Here is a 19371-nt window from a genome sequence, read left to right as displayed (position 1 = left end):
TATGAAATATACTTCTACATTTTCCATTCAACTGGGAGTCCTCCTTCATGCAAATTATGTTAAAAATATATATATACACACAGACACATATATATATATATAAACTGGTGAGAGCTATGGAACCAACACGCTTTTCCTGTTTTATTAGTAATTAGGAAGCAGAAATAAATGCAGGATGCAGGAACTAACGCCTCTGAAGCTGTAATAAACTAAGCATAAACTTCATAGTAACTTCTGAGGCTGATTTTGGTTAAACACTATTTGAGTTACAGATACCACACTAGACCACTCTGAGCCTATAGCACGCTTACGTGTTTCCACCAGCCATCTCCGTAGCACTGGGGAGGCAAAGATCATTAGTCACGAATATTTTCAGTCCCCACCTCACATCTCAAAGGAAGTACAACACATTATATAGAACAACACGTTATTTCTCTTCTATAACCTGGAAAAATAAAACGTGATTCCTGATTCTTGGGTGTTGACTGATCCTTTGAAGAGAAACCCATAGCAAGGCAAAACACTACAACCAGGAAAACCAGGGGTTTTCTTGCTACCAGCCCCTTTTAAAAGCTGGTTTTTGCCAGACGTGCTGTTTGCTCCTGCTTCAGACCCTTCTTGCCCTTCTCTTGCAGTATATTTTCAGCGCCACAGCCCCTCGCTGTGATCAAGGCAAACTGCGGATCAAACCAGAAGCTAGGGAGGAGAAACCCTGACCGCCACAGCCCTGTACAGGAGCCGTAAGCCCTCTCCGTTCGCGGTAGCCCTCGGATAACACTGTAATGCTCATTTGACTGATGCGTGCCATCGTGTGGCCAAAGGCAGTAACAACCAAACATCCCAAACCATACTTCGTTCTGTTTTGCAATTTTAACTACGAGATAAAAGCCAGATAGAAAGAGAGCTGACTGCAGAAATGCATTCACTCGGGCCTGTCTCTCCAGCAGGAGCTCAGGATTCCTCAGGTGACATTGTCCCTCCTTATTCCTGCATGGCTGCTAGCAAGCCAAACAGTGGTTGTAATCTTTGTGCCCCTGGTAAGTATATAGCTGCCACAAAACTGAAACCCTAATGCATCTCCAGCAAGTTCTGCATTTCTGGTAGATGCTGTTATACCCTTGCAAATCAGTGAAGAGCTCAATCCTGCTTTCCCTCTGCAGAGAAGGTGCTGACTGACCACCCCGCCAAATGAATCAAGCTGATTAGCTGTCTGGAGCAAACTGCCAAGAGCCTGACACAGAGGGGTCACCTTTACACATAACAGCACAAGAAGATTACCATTTCAAAAACATCGAGGCACTTACACTAAAATAGCAGATCCAGTCATTGCCATGAGTGTTGCTTAACACAGTTTCATGGCCTCAGTCTTGCTGAGTGGCATTTTCTGCTCCTTTCTCTGGGCAAGGAGCAGGCAAGTGATAAAAGAGCTGTTGCCCCAAACACAGGGGGTTGGGCTGCATGGTACTTGAAGGCACGGGACTGGGCGTTATCAAAACCTGATGGGCACAAAGCAGCCCTTAAGCACCCACAGGTCAGGCTGGCCTGATCACAAACACAAACCAAATGTTGGGACGAGTAACTGCAGAGTCACCTCTTCTCAATTCATGTATAGAAATATCGGAGGCTGTAAAGTAAGGCTTGTATAAGAATAAAGTTAAATACAAGCAGCCAGTCGTGCTGCACATAATGAAGGAGCTGAGCTTAACTTCAACATTTATTTATAGAGCTTAAAGGCAGACAAGACCATTACTGTCATTTTGAATGACCTTTGTACCGCATGCCACTAAATTTTAGCCAGTTACCAATGACACAAGCCCAGTAACTTTCCTACTGCTAAACAATGTCTTCCAGAGAGCCATTTAGACCTGATTTCATAAAGCCAGCAACTCAGAGCCCAAACATTCCCCTTGGGAGTTTGTACCATTGACAACAACTCACACAGAGTTAAAACTGGGTCTCATGACCACAGATTAGTTTGTCTGCCATCAGCTTCCAGCAACTGATCTGCTGTGTCTTTCTATGCTAGTCTGAAGAGCCCATTACTACCTGGTATTTTCTCTCCTCAAAGGCACTCACATTTTGCAATCAAGGCACTTACATTTTGCAATCAAGGCATCTCAAAGTCATCTTTTTGATACCTACACAAACTGAACTGGTTTTGCATTTGTTATTGCAAAAGGCACCTCCAGTCTCTGGATTACTTCGGAGCCTGTTTTCCACACTGGCTGTTTAAATGTTTAAAAGAAACACTGGATCATAAAATACAGTTTTTCCAGAACTATTTCAACAGTCGTTGCCAATGCACGACACAGAAATAAAATCACGTATTTTGCCCTCATTTTCCTTAATGCCTTATTGACAGCCCCAGATTTCAACAGGCCTTTTTGACACAACCTTGCACTGAAGACTTGAGATTCTCTAATGCCACCACCTAAGCCCTTTCCGATTTGTGTAGTTTCAGTTCCTCACTTCAAAGCTACCACCACTGCTCACTCTCTGTAAATCAGTGGTATTTTATACTCGGCTGAACCAAAATCCGTATTGTTTGAACGTGACTTTTGTTTGATTGGAGCCCAGCTTCTCAGTGATCTAGATCTGCAAGAGTGCCATTTGTCCTCAGCATTTAAAATGATGATGCCCTTTATGTCACCTACAAGTTTAGTGAAACTTAAGAGTGCATTTATTTCTAGGTGATGAGTGGGGATGTAAAATACCATAGACCTGGTATGGACCTGAAATGCACCAACAGTGCCACTCTGATTTTGGGTAGTGTCTTCCCACTGACAGCTACTTCCTCATCTGGCAAGTTCCCGGTAAATTAAAGGCACATTGATAAACCCAAAGACTGCTACATCAAGATTATACCTAACTCTGCATCAGTGTCTATTAAACCTTCACGGGTATCAACAAAGTCCTTAATCAAGAAGCTATGAATCTGACTGACATTCTCCAAGAACTCACCTCTACTAGAATTTACTGTTATCTATCAATTCTGAATAAATCAACTCTGCATCATTTGCCCAATACTGAGCCTGAGACATCACGCTAACAATAATTTTACTGTCCATATCATCAATGTCATCTTGAAATAGGAATTCTGCAATTCCCTCAGTAACCCAAAATGTATAGAGAATAGAAAATATGGTTTCATATAACTGGTTTGCATCCTTTACAAAAGACACCTTAGCAAGCCTGGGTGTTAACTGTTCAATAACCTCCTCAACATCACCACCGTGGCTGCAGGGCTCAGCTGTGCCCCACCGCAGCTTGGTTGGAGCCATCTGGAACTAGCTGTGGTGGACACAGGGCAGCTTGGCTCTCCCAGCTGCGCGTGGTCCAAGCACTTCTGATACCCAGTGACCCAAAATAGCTGGACGGAGTCTAATGCCTCAAGTTTCCTCCACCTGAGAGGAGCTTGAGCCAGGCGTTAGACAGCCTTTACAGCCTCCTCACACCCCCGAAGCATGGATAATCACTGGAGAATACACGCTATGCCAACATATGGGGGAATTTATCCCCCCTAGCACATAAACTCTATTTCTCACACACAAAAAGTAAAATATATGCAAACCACTGACCAACAGAGCTATGAGCCATACAGCACTGGCCATCAGATACAGACTTGGTCAAAAGAAAATGAAATTGAGAGAAAATGAATTCCAGAGCTGAAGACCTTTATCTTCCCAATGTAAATCCATGCAAACCTCAGCTGAGCTGAGGTGTTGAAAGTAAAGTATGGCAAAGCAAACCACTTCTGCTCAGTGAAAACCCAAGCTGTTGTGTAAAATATTCACTTGCTCTCTTGAATTTGTTGTAAAAGCAATTTGTAATTTGATGCTGCTGGCAGAGACAAGATGCAACACGATTCTTGGGATTAGCACTGACAAGCTGCTAAAAATGGTCAGGAAGTGCACGTCTTGCATTCTTTTCAAGCAAAGTACTCTAAGAGGGGATAATAACAAGGAATTCAGCAGGTCAAAATAAAACCAAACCCCAGCAACATCCATTGAGCTACCAGACACAGAAATAACAAACAAGCAAATATAGAAATGAATAGGAATTTTATGACACAGACCTGATTTCAAGGAGCAGCTGGAGAATACTCCTTGGACAAGATGAGTAACTCTGCCTCAACTCTGCCTTTAAACTACCTTATCTTTTCATTCTGTTATCATTACCTTCTAACAAATCACTCTCCTGCCCCCAGATTTCAACAATATTTACATGGAATGATAAGAAGGAAACAGAACTAAATTGAGGCCATTGTTGTTCCAACCATCTCTGACAGAAAGGAGGAACACCATAGCATCAGAGACTCCCATTCCAGAGGCATGCAGGACACCAGCGATAAAACAAACGCTGGTTTTACATGGAGAGGAGAGAATAGCATCAGTTTAAGGAATGAAACTGCCTAACCCACACAGAGCTTGAAAGCAGCACATAAAAAGAAGAACTCGCTAACAAAAGAATATGCCTCACCTTTCAGTAACTGTAACACTTGAACAACGCAGAAAGGGCTGCAAAATTCAGGGACTACAGCTAAGGTGCACTACTTTTGGTTTATCCAAGTGCTCCTAGGAAATGGCAGGTTGCCACCAGACTGATGTCCTGCAAAAGAATCAAAGGTGGCCTCACAAGGAAGGACTCGTTATCAATTCTGTGCAGGAGCAAAATGCTACCTTACATGGAGAAAAATGTAACTGGCAGTGAGTTCACTACGTGCCCAGCTCCAATGATGCCACAGGTTTATAGAACAATATAGGTGGAAGGGACTTTAAGAAGCATTGACTTCATCCCCTCCAGTACGAACACAGGACCATTATATTTAGCCCATTCATGACAGACTTCCCAAACTGTTCTTTGCTCCATAAAGCTCATCATTAAACAATAACACCACCTCCCCAACCCCCCCAAAAACAACCCACACAAACAAGCTCTGGCCTTGTGTGTAGATCAGTCTTTCTTGGGGCAGCATAAACCCCACTGCTTCCTGAGCTATCCACCATGAGTACAAAGACAACTACTACTTTCCTCTTTGTAGATGGTTTTCTATATTTGAAGACTGAATGTGGCCCTACCTTTTCCCCTTCACTTTCCTTTCTTTAAAGTAAAGAAAATTGCTACCATTCCATGACAGGGTAGCATTCAAGCCTTTTTAAGTTCAGTTCTAAATAAAGATGCTGTTGCAACCTCAGCTTAAGAGGCAAGCATCCAACTTCCACACTGAAGATCAACATTTGAAATATCTCCAAAACCTCAGGGAATCAAACGCGAAAGCCAGGAAGATTATACTGTGTTGAGTACAGTACTGAATCCCATTTGACATCACGTATTTCACCAGTCAGTTCCTGTTGCTGATACCTTTCATATAAAGTCACAGAAACCAATCTCTCAATCAAAAAAGCCTAACACAATGAGGATTCACCCTGTGCTTAATTGAATTAACTACTGAAGACTTATCCCAGACTGAAGAAGGGAATTCTTTTGCATTTGTGTTAAGCTTCAGCACAGCAGGCTACTCTCACAATACATCCAGTTTGGAGTGTGATACTTGCCCATGAACAATCCTACATTTGTCATCTGTCACAGGTCATTTAGCTCAGACAGGGTGATAATAACAGGAGGAAGATGCAGAGAAAAAGAACACTTATGAGTTGTCATGTTGACAGTGAAGGACAGAATACGTGTCGGTTTGTTTCAACTTTTACCAGAAGATACTTGTCCAGACTTGGTGTTTTGTGAGGTTTTGGATATTTCAGTGTCCTTTTCTTACAGATAAGGCAGTGGCACCATGGCCATCCCCACACCGCATTCCCCTCAAGCGTGTATCGTAAATAGTTATGCCTGACCACTGAATCTATGCCAAACTTATTAACAAAACTAATGGATGACCTTCTCCATGCTCTAGTATACACTTAATCTTATAAAAGCATGCATTTCAAATTGTTATGTACAAATATTGAGTGTTTAATCTGATTTATTGTGAAGCATTAAAACTGAAAAGAAAGCAGTGAACTGTAACTGAGGAGTCTCCAAGAACAGAACTCTGTAGCATTTGTATTTTCTGTCTTCCATTTCTGTAGCTATTTTTTATCTCTAGATCCCCTTTTTAGGCAATCAATAAAAGGCTTTCACGTTTGTTTTAATGTCTTCCTCCAAACTTTATAGCATACACTATGCTGTTGTCTGCATTACTGCCATAATTTACCCTGCTTTAGTAAATGGCAAATTATCCCTCAATGCCTTGTGTGAAGAACCGAGAAAGCTGACCAGCTGCCAATGAATATCTCTCCTGTACTGGGGGAGGAATTACCTGCAAGTGGGAAGGAAGAACCGTGTAGACCAGCATATGCTGGGAGCCTACCAACTGGGAAGCGGCTTGGCAGAAAAGAACCTGGGTGTCCTGGTGGACACTAAATTGAATATGAGCCAGCAACACACCCTTGCAGCAATGAAGGTTAATGATATCCTGAGCAGCATTAGCAAGAGTGTTGTTGCAGGCTGAGGGAGGTGAGCAGAGCTCAGCACTGGTGAGCCCATACCTGGAGTCCAGTTTTGGGCTCTCCAATAGAAGAGAAATATGGAGCTACTGGAGAGCTGCAAAAGGCCATTAAAATGGTTAAGGAACTGGAGAATCAGGGGCTATTATGTGGAAAAGATGAGAAATCTGTGATTGCCCAACCTGGAGAAGAGAAAGCTCAGGGAGATCTTATCAATATATGTAATAGAATACAGAATCTGAAAATCATTCAGGTTGGAAAAGACCTTTAAGATCATTAAATCCAATCATAAACCTAACACTGCCGAGTCCATCACTAGATCCTATCTCTAAGTGCCATATCTATGCATCTTTTAAATACCTCCAGGGATGGGGACTCAACCACTTTCCCGGGGAGCCTGCTCCAGTGCTTGATAACTCTTTCAGTGAAGAATTTTTTTTCCTAATATCCAATCTAAACCTGCCCTGATGCAACCTGAGGCTGTTTCTTTTCATCCTACTTCTTGCTGTTTACACCACCCTGAAGGGAGTGTGTAAAGCAGATTAAGCCAGGCTCTTTGCAGTGATGCCCACTGACAAGAGGCAATGGGCACAAACCGAAACACACAGGTGCCATCTGAACATCAGGAAACACCTATTTACTGTGAGGGTGACCAAGCACTGACACAGGCTGCCCAGAGATGTAGTGGAGCATGCCATCTTGGGGACATTCAAAAGCCACTGGCCCTAGAAAGCCTGTGCAGGTGATCCTGCTTGAGCAGAGGCACTGAACTAGATGACCTTCAGAGGTCCCTTCTAACCTCAAATATTCCAGGCTAATGTTTTCTTACCACTGAATTATTTGGAATGCCATGGCAACTCTGTATAAAGAGCAGCAAGCTGCTAACTCCAGTAACTTCCCTGTAACCATTGGCAGGATATTCATGTTGAAATACTAGTTGAAAGAATAACAACACAAGCGTAGAGATCCAATGAGATAACAAGCCCATTTGCAGCTAAAGCAGGAAGCACAATATTCAACTCACTTCACGGGGCATGTCACTATAATCTCCCATCTTGTTTAGGAGCTGTGTGCAGGAAAAATTGGCAGGACAAAAGTGTTGCCCTTGTAGCAGAACTATCATATCAGACAGTCACTACCAGAAAGCACAAGAAGTTCCACAACATAACTTCACAATACTATAAACCTATGAGAACATTTCCTCCTAAACACAGGCTATTGCAAACTGGCTTGTGATCTCAAGCACGAAGATTTATAGCATTCATAGTCCTACCTGACTGCAAACTGCTGCCCTTTTCATCAGTGATGAGGCTAGAATAGAATTGATTAGCAGAGTTCCTCCACCTGGTTGCTGGATTCAGCATACACTGGTTTTAGAAAGTACATAAGATATATAAAAATCAAAATGCTTGTGCATCTTTGTCAGCTCTGCACATCTGGGGATATGTTCGTTTTCTGGTGCAAGTCCAAAGAAAGAGAAGCAAAGCATTTGCCTGTATTGTGTTGAAATTGCCAAGCCTGTCCTTCGTTTTAATCCTGAGTTGTATACTGCCATTTCCATGACTGCTGTCGACTCCCATGCATATCTATACACACCTATATTTTATTGGTACTTTCTTTCTCACTGAATGGCCCATGCTATCTTAAGAATTACTTCTGTTACAAGTGTAGCTACTTTGATTGTTGTAAAGCTGTTGAGATATTTGTTTTGGCCATCAAAATCATCCAGCTTTATTGTCCATTGAAATTGTCCAGACAGGTTACCTTATACAGAGCATTTTGAGGTAAGGGTAAAAGCTACCCTATAGAAATCCCTTATGGTCTTACAGTAAGTCATATCTGACATCCCATTTGTCATGCTGAAATCCCGAGAACAAAAGACAAATTGGGCTTCAAAGTTGAAAGGAATCCTTCAGACAGAAATCACTTAAAAAGTAATAAGTTAATAAAGTCATCAGGCTCATGGGCTGGGATTTTACTCAGACCTCTTTAAATAGCTTCCTAGATAAAGCAGAGAATTTAATTTTCCTGATAATATTAGACCGATTAATCAGACAGCAGAGTAAAGGATATATTTCCCTTCTATAAGGGGAAAACCAGCTAAGTTATGATAAAGAATTTATTAGCAAGAAGACTTCTCCTTAGACTTCCTTGGGAAATGAAGGGCAAGCCAATAGTAAAATATTTTAAAGCTCATTGTGGGCTTTGGGAGCACTAGCGAAATGTGCACCATCTATCAAGATTATTAAGATGAAACTATTAACCCTCTGACAGTTTAATAACCATTCTTTATGTTATAATAACACAGGGCCCCTTTGGGATCAGAGTTCCAATTTTGGAGGTAGTGTCCATCATTTGTCAAGGAAGTTGAACCTTTGCATTGAGAAAAACAGCAACAGGACCAGCCTCCCGCACCTTTTCCTCCCTAAACTATGTAACATAGCAGCTTCAGGTCCAGGCTTCTCTCTCTTTATAGGCCTTTTCCTGTAAAAAGAGCTGTTCAGTCTGCATTCTTGGGGGAATCACAAATCACTGGACTATAGGAACAAACTGGAAAAGAGGATTAATGAAGTTTGGCCTCACAAATCTGAACACTCCTCCAGCTCATGAGGTTTTAGACAGTTTATAGCATTGACATCTTAGGATACAGCCAAATGACAAATCCCATCTGACGTCTATCAGTTACTTTTTCCAGTAATGGCATTAACCATACACAGCGTGCAAAACACCTTAGTGCAGCAGCTGGAAAAAGCCCTCGCACATCCCTTCACACACACTTTGTTTAAAGAGTAGAAACTAGAAGTATTAACATTCACGCCATGCATAGCTCCTGGGACACGCACCTGTGTTCCCAGCCCCTCAGGTTTAACACTCACACGCTTGCTGGCACACACTGATAGTCTCGAGTTTATAGGAAAACACTTCCTTAATCTTTACGAGGCAGCACTGCAGCTCAGTGCTCAGCACTAAGGGGTAGAAGCCCCAAGCACTGTGGATGATAGTGCAAGTGGTTACCTAAGGAGAAACCTGTCTGACTTCTTTATGATTTTCCAGCTGTCCACTTCCAATGACCTTACTTCCATGGACTTACTCCTACACAGCTTTTAAGGAATTAGCACCTTTGCATGCTATCAAATCCCTAAAGGAAAACAAGTGAGAGCTCTGTAGATGAGCACAAAAATCACAATACAACTCTGTCGAGTAATACTGGAGCAAACTACTGAGGGACGTAGGCCCACACATATGGCAAAAGTGCAAACATATGGCATACTCATATATATGGCAAAAGTACACAGTCCATGTCACCAAATAACTTACTTGAATTAAAAACAAGGGAAACTTGAGACAGGACAGGCTTGGAGAAGAAGGCAGAGGACCAGTGCAACAGGCTACAGTGGGAATACCTGACAGGACGACAGGACCTGCAAATAACCTCATATGCTACTGCCATTGAATGGTAGCCCAAGAAAGGGCCAGGAAATAGAGATCCAGGGAGTGGAAGGGCTGTCAGGTAACTGCATACATGAAGCTTTCACCAAGTACTGAATTTGCTGCAATTCTGCATTCCCCCAGAAAGTAACTAGTCCTGATGCAATGAGAACATTACACAGAAATCTCTCCCGCAATCTCATTCGTTTCTAGCTATTCCACACGTACATTATAGTCTATATTTTTTTGCATCATCCTTGTGAGCATCAAGGTTCATAATGTAGCCAAGAAGCACCAATGCCTAATTGCTCAGTGAGGAGTCTTTTGTAGAAATATTATTGTAGCCATGTCAAAGTTTTAGCTAGATTGAATTCCAAGGTGTTTGCGTGTTAAAGCAAAGTGCTTTGATGTCAGCATGATTTTCTTATCCACTTCATCCCTACTGTTGCAGCCCAGCATTTCTAATATAACACCTGGGGGGGAGAGCGGCTCACATTCTGCTTGGATTTGGATCTGAGGTTTACCTGAGTAAACAAGAACGACTGTTCAGTTCTGAAGGCTGTGCCACATACCTCACTGCCCTAAAATATAGAGATGCCCAGATCTGGGGTTTGGATCGAACCCATCTCTAGCTGTGTACATTCCTGCATTGAGGAATTTCAGTGCTGTGAACACCGACCATATCACTAGATTAAGGTTAATTAGTCAGGAAGAGCACTTTAGATCATGCTGATTTAGTTTTAAAGACTATTTCAGATTCTGAGTACCCAGAGGAGGAATTAATAAATAGCAAGCCAAACAAACCCCACAACAAACCAGAATAAAAACACCCATAGTGTTGCTACTACACAACTACACTCCAGCATTTAGATCATAGCTTTGTTTTCTCTTACTTCTTTGTGTTTCATTTTGTGTCACGTTGTACCAAGGAGCGGGTTGGTTGATTTGTTTGACTATTTAGCATACCATAAAGGTCTGTCCTTGAAACACCACCCCATTTTACAAACCAGCTGCCCCTAGACAGGTAGGCCTTCAGCTGGTGTACCAAAATACCACCATGTGCTGAGGTCAGTGTAGTAAAGGACAAAGTAAGAAGACCCCCTGTATTTTATACGTTAGCAACTTCTAGGTTTTTTCCCCCAATATCAATCACTAAAATTCAAGGTATCAGCAAAGCCTGTGCTGGCAGTCAGGAAAAGAGATGACAAAACAAATAGTAAGAAACAAAAGGAATTATACCCATGGGCTGAATACTCCTAAAAATACACAGAAAATGGGGGGGGGGGCACACACGACAAGGACACAGGCAAGGGAGAAAAGATGGAATCAGTATCCTGAAAACAGAGGCCCCAATATACAGAGATGATTATATTCACTGTCAGCCGAAGACCTCTAATTAACATAGCCCTCAATACGTGCCTTTTTTTTTTCTCTCCTGTAAATTTTGCTGACTTGGTGTATGTTTAAGTTCAGAACCTACACAAAGTTTTATCAGCATTTGTGCATACCAGCATTTCCGAGGTGTTCTTTTGGCCCCGTGCCTAATTTGATGTCGTTCACATCTGTAACCTTGCTACTTCTCGAGGGTTCAACTGTGACCTCCATCTATTCCTTCTCCAGGGCGGCTCAATTTTCTGTCCTACCCTCCACTTGCAAATTGCCTTTGTGCTACTGAGTGACAGTGCTACCAGATGCCTTTGGGTGACCTCAGTGCCCTCTTGCAACTGTCAACTCTTCCCAAAGTTCCTAATTTAAAACATCTCCCCAAATCTCATCAGTGCTTTGTGTCAGCAGCCTAGGAAAACAAGGGACTCATTTGCATAACCTTTCCCTTCTACAAGTACCCGAGCGCTTAATAAGGCACTGAGGATCTTCCTCACATCATCTTCTATCCCCACATTTAGACAAGATCAAGCTGGGCTTTCTTACCGGGCTGGAACCATTTCATGGAGAGGTACTGACATTTCCTCCCCTCCACCCATAGGAATTAAGAACAGCTCCCTAAAATCCACATTGTCTCCCTATCTCATTCACTGATTCTAGGTCAGAGCTCCTTAGGATCCTTGCAAATGTAAGGATTTTTCTTTTCACTGTAATCATTGAAATCACTCATGGGAAAATACTGCACCCCAAGCCTCATGTGGGAAGTCAGCTACATCACATAACCGGTTTCCTCTCCGTTTCCATATTTAATTGGCTGCTGATTCTGTGAGCTTTTGAAGACTGCTCTACTTTGATCTGAATCATCAGGTCTCATAAAACAGCAATATAAAAACGCATGCAGTTGCATCCCACATTGGATGATGGTGCTGAAAAACCCACCTCTGTGCAGTCCTGTGTTTCCTTACATCAGAAGCAAAGCAATCTGATGTAGCCACTGCCTCTTCCTCACACCAGCCTTTCCTCCTCTTCCAGCCCCTGCCAATACTTGCTTTGCCCCCAGGATTAGACTGAGGATGGGGAGAAAGCTTTCTTGCATTTAAAGTTTTGATGATGCTAGTGGCCTTTGTAATTCTTTTCTTCAGTGTGGTCTCCAAGAGTCTGTGCTTTGCACCATCCTCATCAACCAACCTGCTCTCAATTAAGCTGCATGACAGCTTTGACTGTGTTCCTTTCTATTCAAGGCTTTTATGAACGCATTTAACTTCAGGCACACATTTAAGTCACGCAAAACTCAATGGCTCTTAAGAACATATCTACTTTGTTGAATACAAAAGGATTTGAAAGCATGTGTAATTGTTCTGATGAAATTGAAGCTGGAAAGAACATATTACATTACTTTAATCTGCAGTCCTTGAAGTGTATTTGTAATTAGCAGAGTACATTGCAATTTGTAATTAGCAGAGTACAGAGTGGCACAGAAAAAGCTGCAGAACCCTTAACATTTGCTATCATAGAGTCGTTTAAACCATCATTGTGTATGAAGTATCCTCGGAATAGAAATCTAGAAATGGCTTTTACAATGGAAAACCAAATATTTTTTCAGATTAAAGAACATTAGGGCAAGAAGTGGCATACACTTAGCAAAGACCCAAGGAGTCGGAGTGCAAACAATTCAATTGCATCATTACTTAAGTGCTGGCAATGGCTATAGTCAAAAGTCACAAAGTGATACCATGCTGAAAGTACTTCCTTGGCCACTTACCACTTAGTGCAAATTTATGTGTTCTTTCTAGGCCTACCCTGTGCTGAAAACCTGGCATTTCCATAAGGCTTGAGAAAATCATTTCCAGCCTCTCTGAGAATAAGATAGAAGGGGGCTGGCAGCTGATGAACACTGCACATACCAAACAGATCACAGACCTACGTTTTGTTCTTACCAACCTGTGGAACATCATAGTTCCAAATGAGCAGCTTATTTTCACAGTATCACTCTGAGAATAAGACAAACATCTTCCCTGTCTCTTTAGTCATTAGGTGACAAAAGGTTACTGAAAAACATCCAAGCAACCCTTGTCCAGGGTGTGGAGGATCTCACATTCCTCTAGCACTCCAGTTTTCAGAAGCGCACAGCTTCCCAGCACATTCTCCAGGGTATTCTAGTCTAAGAGAGCGTGTCCACAAGAAATGGCATTGACTAGACAGAAAGGTAATCACAAAAAGTGAGGAGGAAAAGAGCCATCCTCCAGCAAGCAGCAGCAGTAAGCTGGAAAGCTTCCTGGAGTGAAGCAAAGTAATCAAAAGTCCACCTGAATCAAAGGATTAAGCAGATTCGGCAACACATTTTTTAACCTTGTGCCCTCTGCTTTACTGAAGTCAGCATAGCCTGCTCCTAGTATCTCTCTGGCTTCCTGCTACAGAGCAAAAGATATTGTGTAGATGAGTCCTGTGATGGGGGGAAGAGGGGGGAAATCTGCCTCTTTAAATAAAAACCTTAAGACATTTACTGTGTGTATTTCATAAAAAATAGAAAGAAGAGGCAAATTGAATAGAAAAGGCAGAGACCTGGAAGGAGCAGTCTGAAAAGATGATTGCAAAATTAGCCTAATTTTATCAAATAACATTTTGCAGCAAACTCCAAAGCATTTCCTGTGGAAACTTTCAAATAGCCTACAGGCATTCTTTCTTTGACCAGCTGTACAATATATCAGCTAAATGTCCTCTGAGCGAATGGATTCCCACAGCAGAGGCACCTGCAGGATGTGTAACAGCACACTTCTATTTCACGTATTTGCTCAAGGCAGCCGTGTAGTTCCACTGGCTCATCATCTACGTTCACAATGGACAGCTGGCATCATCCAAATGAAATACTAAACTTGCTTATGCTGTCATTAAATAAATGAAACCCCCACCAAAACCCACGAACAATAAAAACAATGTCTTCAAAAGTTCTTCCAGCTTCTGAAATGTTTAATTCAACTTTCAACTGCCAACCAATCCAAATATGCTGCTTTTCATGCATGATGAGCACTAAGGAAACGAAAAATAGACCTTTGCAATCCCCCGGAATACTGATAGATCAGCTCGCCAAATCAGGGAGTTCGGAAGTATAATTATCACCAAGTGTCTGCTTCATTAACAGACCATGATACAACAGAAAAGTTAACCATATGTTGCACTTTACTAAGGGAATGAAGAGAACAAAACAGAAAGCCTTGTAGTTAAGCCTTTTAACAGCATATGCATCTGCTGAGTTCTGCAGGGTAAAATCCTCCCCTAGATTATCTTAGCAGAAACATTCCCATTGCCTTTCAGATGTGGCCCTGGACTTGTCACGACCCAAGTCACAGCTTTCTGTCTAAGCTCACCCAATTAAGATGGCACAGACTCCATGGATGCTCATTGTCTTAACGTGCTATTAACCTGCAAGGCTTCTCATTAATACATTGATTTTCACCATCCCCACCAGCAAATACCTCAGGTACAGAAATTCTGTCTATTCACAAAATGGCTTTATCATTCAACTGCATTTAGCCTCCCCCCCTCCCCAAATTGAACACATTCTTCCCCAAAGTCATAGGCACTGTGACTTACCTTATCAGGCTGCAAGGAGGCGTCTGCTTTACCAGGGAAGTGGAGTCAGATGTTAAGACTAAACCAGTAAGGGCTCAGGCACACAGTAGCCACCCAAGGATAGCAGAGCAGGTCCAGAGGCTGTAACCAGGATCAGTTGAGTTGAGCTATTAATTGGCAATTCTGTAGTGATAAAGCAAGCATAAGGTCAAGTTGGAAAGTGAAGTCAACAAGGCACAGCTGGGATAAACAAAGTACATGGCTAACACAGACATACCTATAATGTAGCTATGGCAGGGGCAAAAGCCAAGTTAAATGCAGCTCCCAGCAAGGTACAGGAGGCCCCTTACAATGCTTCACCCAGCTCTCTACCAACTCTTTGCACCTGACTTTAGCTTCATTATTCTCTCTTCATAAAGCTCAAGAAATAACCATATTTAGATAGAACTACAACAGCTGAATACCACTCCTGAAGTTCCCTATTGTGCTTGCAAATTTAGGATTTGGAGTACTTTGCCATACACCTCTTCCACATTGCACTTCTCAGCTTCACTCTCCACTTCCCTCAGAGCTTTATAGCCAGCTGGCCCCGTTCCCTGCCTGCCAAGAGTTCTCAACTGGCAAGCTCCTGATCAACCCCTTTCAGTGGTCAACATCATCCACAATGCTCAACTACCAACCCTCCAAGAGGAGACAAGTCTTCTGGGCAAGGTCTTTGCAGAAAGAGCCCCTTGTCTTAATCAACTTTTTTGTTGAGCCTGAACTTACTACCCTGAATATTCAGTGTGAACTGGAGATAAAGAGATGGCTGGGAAGTCTGCCTTTAGCATCACTGAGATTTTGTAAGTCTAAGGCAGGTATGTTATGAAATGCTTTAGTAACACAAATACTTGACAAAATAATAACTTGGAGAATTATATACCAATGGGATGTGAGAAGTCCCACTAGCTCCAGTGCCATTATTTCCAGGACTCACTTTACAATAAGAAAATTTGCAGCAAGAAAGATCTCAGTCAGCAGTTCTGACTCAGCTCCCTCCCTTTCCCTCGGACAGCTGCTGCCTAACAGGCTTCAACTCTAAACCTTCTGGAGTGATCTTGGTGTTGTAGAATAGTTCTCCATTGGGAAGCATCAGAGACTTCTTTAGGAGGTCTCTAAGAACAAGTTGTCATTGCTGTAGTAAATTAGGTCTCCTGTATGCAAGATACTCCTCTATATCCTACATACCCTTGAGTGTTCAAAATATAAGAGTGGTCAGATTTTGAACAATAGAATATGCAACTTGAGTAGTTTTCACAGCAAAAGTAAGTTCTAATAAGGATAATTTGCAATTTGCAGTGCAAACTTAGTTTATGTAGCATGCTTGCACATAATTTTGCTGCTCTATTTTGAAAGAGCCACCATAAGAGGATACGTTAGTTTGCCAGTCCACTAAATTCCTTCTTTGCCTTTGTGCCACTAAAAAGAAGAAAACTTTTCTCCAAGGTACTGTGATGGAAGAAAGCCAAACAAGTATAAAGCATTGCACAGGCTTAACTGATTATAAGAGCAATGCTGCTTTCATACCATGGAGATATTACCATTCCCTTTGATGGAAAGGGACAGTTGAAACAGCAAGAGATGTAGAGAAGTTACATATTCAGTCTGAGAAATAAGGAAAAGTGACCTTTGAACCCATGAATCCCATAACTGCTTCTACAAGTTTATCTTTCACACAACTGTGATGTTACCTTATGTGATCTGGATATTGAACTTCAAAGAAATGAACTCTAGCTTCTTAAAGCTGGAGTAGATGATGAGCAATAAGAAACTTATCAAGTGGATTTACTGCTTGGATGTTGCTGTTACAAGTGACTCTTCATGAATTTTGTTTCTGCTCAGCATTATAGCTCACACCTATTTAAAAACCCATCACAATATACGACCTCACTCAAAACTATTCCTTAGGTATTCATTCAGACATTTAACATTCTCACTCTCTGACTAGTAGCCCAAATCATGGAATGACTAAACTGGATGACTGTGCAAAAGAAAACATCCTTAAACAGGTGGTCTCATAAAATCCACAATCATAGCCATTGTAAGCACAGTCAAACTAGCTCTTTTCCAGGTGTTTCCAGGGCTTTTATTTTTCTTACCTTTTTGCTATAACACTTTAAATGCAGAAGCGAACCAAACAGGAAAATTTGTGCATCTTTTATTCAAAGGAATATTTGTGAAGATTTCTTGCTGTATTCTCCTTGCTTTGCTCATTATTATTTGAAAGCTCTTCACCAGGCCACTTTTAGCGGTCTGAACTTGACTTGGATCTAGAACCTGGAGCTAAACAGTATTTTATTCTCCAGTACTGCTCCCCTGAACCTCGTATTTCCCTCTCTGACCTAAAGCACATAAAAAACCAATAGGGGAGGAGGGTGAGGGAAACAGGACTGAGTCCAGCATTTAAGGGTAACTGCTGAAGGCAAGTTTAGGGATACGATGCTGTCAGGAACTGGTTTTTTTGAACCTCTGATAAGTTTTCTTTTAAGCACATTTGGAATTAATGAGAAGCACTTACTGAAAATATTTAACAGCCTACTGATACTTGTACTTCTCTCCTCTGCATTTCCAATGGAGTACAGAATCCAAATTCATTTTGTGTCTTGAAGGAAAACCTCCTCAGTATTATTTGATATGCTGAGATCAGTGGAAATCATTGTGCCTCTTTTCTTTCATCTGACTATGCCTGTCAGTGAGTAAACAGACTTGGTTGCACAACACCAGCAATTCTCAGTCAGTTAATGTAGATGTTATTTCTTGATACTGTGAAGATCTGCTAATTGTTATTATCTTTCCCTTTGGTGCTATTAACAAAAGGTTTAAACTGTTTTCAATTTCTGGACTAGTGAATCTCTTTTAAAAGCCAATTCTTTAATCCTGGAAACATCAGGGAATGCTACCAGTGATAAAGTCCTGCTGTTAAAATAAATATTGTATTCCAGTTTGCATCTGTATTTATTTTTAATGCAAACTCCTAAGGACTTGTTCAACAGTAGGAGTCCATTTATCTGCACAAAGCATACTCTTGTTTACACATTATCACTTGTTAAGTGTTATGTCTGCATATAAACAGACAGAAGAATAAGCTGGACTGAAACTGCATGGATCTAATGGGAGCACTCCTACCAGAGCAGACTACAGGTTATAGTTTTTAACACATCATTTCATGAGTTTCCAAGTGATGAAAACAGTCAATAGAGTGTTAATAATGTTTATAACAGGTTCTGCTGCTCTCTGCTTTTAATAAACATGGTGCAGTTGTTCGCATGAATAATACAGAATCCTAAACAGGTAAATTATCAGAATAATTCAGTTAGGCCAGAAGAGGGAGAAGAACTGGAGCTTCCATTTGCTAAGAGAACCACCACTGCAAATAAAGAACACATTTTAGCAGGAACTGCTAAACCCATGTCAACAATTTCTTTGTCATTACGTTTTTGGGATGTTTTACCATGTTCAAAATGGATATGCTGCATTTGAAACCCATGTTCGAGCTGTTTGACTCAGCCAATGTTTCACCCGTATTCAACAACATACTTTCAAATTTCCCTGGAGGCAAATCATACCTGGATGCAGGTGCCGCACCACCATACCTTTCATCCCTGTGATACTGATTCATTCCACTGGCCCCTTTCACTAGATTGTGATGACTTCTGGTAAGGTGTAATTCCTCATTTCAGACAAATTTTACAGCTGAAAGTGTGGTTTAAGATTAAATATCCAATCTCCACCTCAAAAGAGGAAATGTAATCGATGACAGTTCTGCAGCTGGAAAACAGGCATTTTGATGTTTATATAGTCATCAGTTTTCATCAAGGTTTCTGTTAAATTTATTGCTGTATGCAGTCCAGCAGACTGAAAACCACAGATTCTAATACTCTGTTAGGCTTTTGCTGATGACATGGTAAGTATTGATTGTCCGTTTTCATGTATGATTTTTTCATCACTGCTAAACCCCCCCTCAATTCTGAAATGAGCAGTAGTGAAATTTGCTTTTGAACCAGCCAAGGTTATTTCAAGTTTTATGTAAAGTACAGCTCATTTTATTTTTATGTGTAGCTTTTCTGTTTATATTGCAGGAAGTCTGAAACCAGGTCTTCTGTTTGCCAGTAGGGCTTTTTTAGTGTCCCATGGGAAAACACACATAGTCTTCTAATCTTGCTCTGAGAAAGTACCATGTATGTAGCCCAGTTTTGTATGATACTGTAAATGTATCTTGAAAGAAGCATCTGAACGAATCTGTATGAATGGCCCAGCTCACCATGAAACCCAACAGGCCAGGGTTATGATCTTCAAATCTTGTACTACCCTTCTTCCAAGCACTGCTAGCCTGAGCTCCTTGTGACTGAAGTGATAGATAGAGCTGGAAAACAAGATCAGAGTAATTTCTGTATCAGCTATCCCATTTAACATACAAAGAGACTCTTAAATGACAAATAAAGATATGCAT

The 19371-nt window shown here is 41.4% G+C and overlaps 1 protein-coding gene across 6 annotated transcripts in view; it reads right to left on the bottom strand.

Moving 5' to 3' along the window:
• Positions 1 to 19371, bottom strand: part of NSUN3 (NOP2/Sun RNA methyltransferase 3) — a 97095-nt gene that overhangs the window by 26406 nt on the left and 51318 nt on the right. For all 6 annotated transcript variants that reach the window (XR_010612077.1, XR_010612078.1, XR_010612074.1 and 3 more), the window contains 4 exons: positions 19183 to 19284; positions 18515 to 18689; positions 17440 to 17607; positions 14904 to 15065 (listed from right to left, as the gene is read on the bottom strand). The gene's annotated coding sequence lies outside the window, so the exon portion shown is untranslated. The remainder of the gene's footprint in view (positions 1 to 14903; positions 15066 to 17439; positions 17608 to 18514; positions 18690 to 19182; positions 19285 to 19371) is intronic.

The sequence above is a fragment of the Lathamus discolor genome, chromosome 4 (genome assembly GCF_037157495.1).
Source record: "Lathamus discolor isolate bLatDis1 chromosome 4, bLatDis1.hap1, whole genome shotgun sequence".
Classification (NCBI taxonomy): Eukaryota; Metazoa; Chordata; class Aves; order Psittaciformes; family Psittacidae; genus Lathamus; species Lathamus discolor.
Note: the sequence above shows the minus strand (reverse complement) of the source record. Positions and strands in the feature narration are given on the sequence as shown.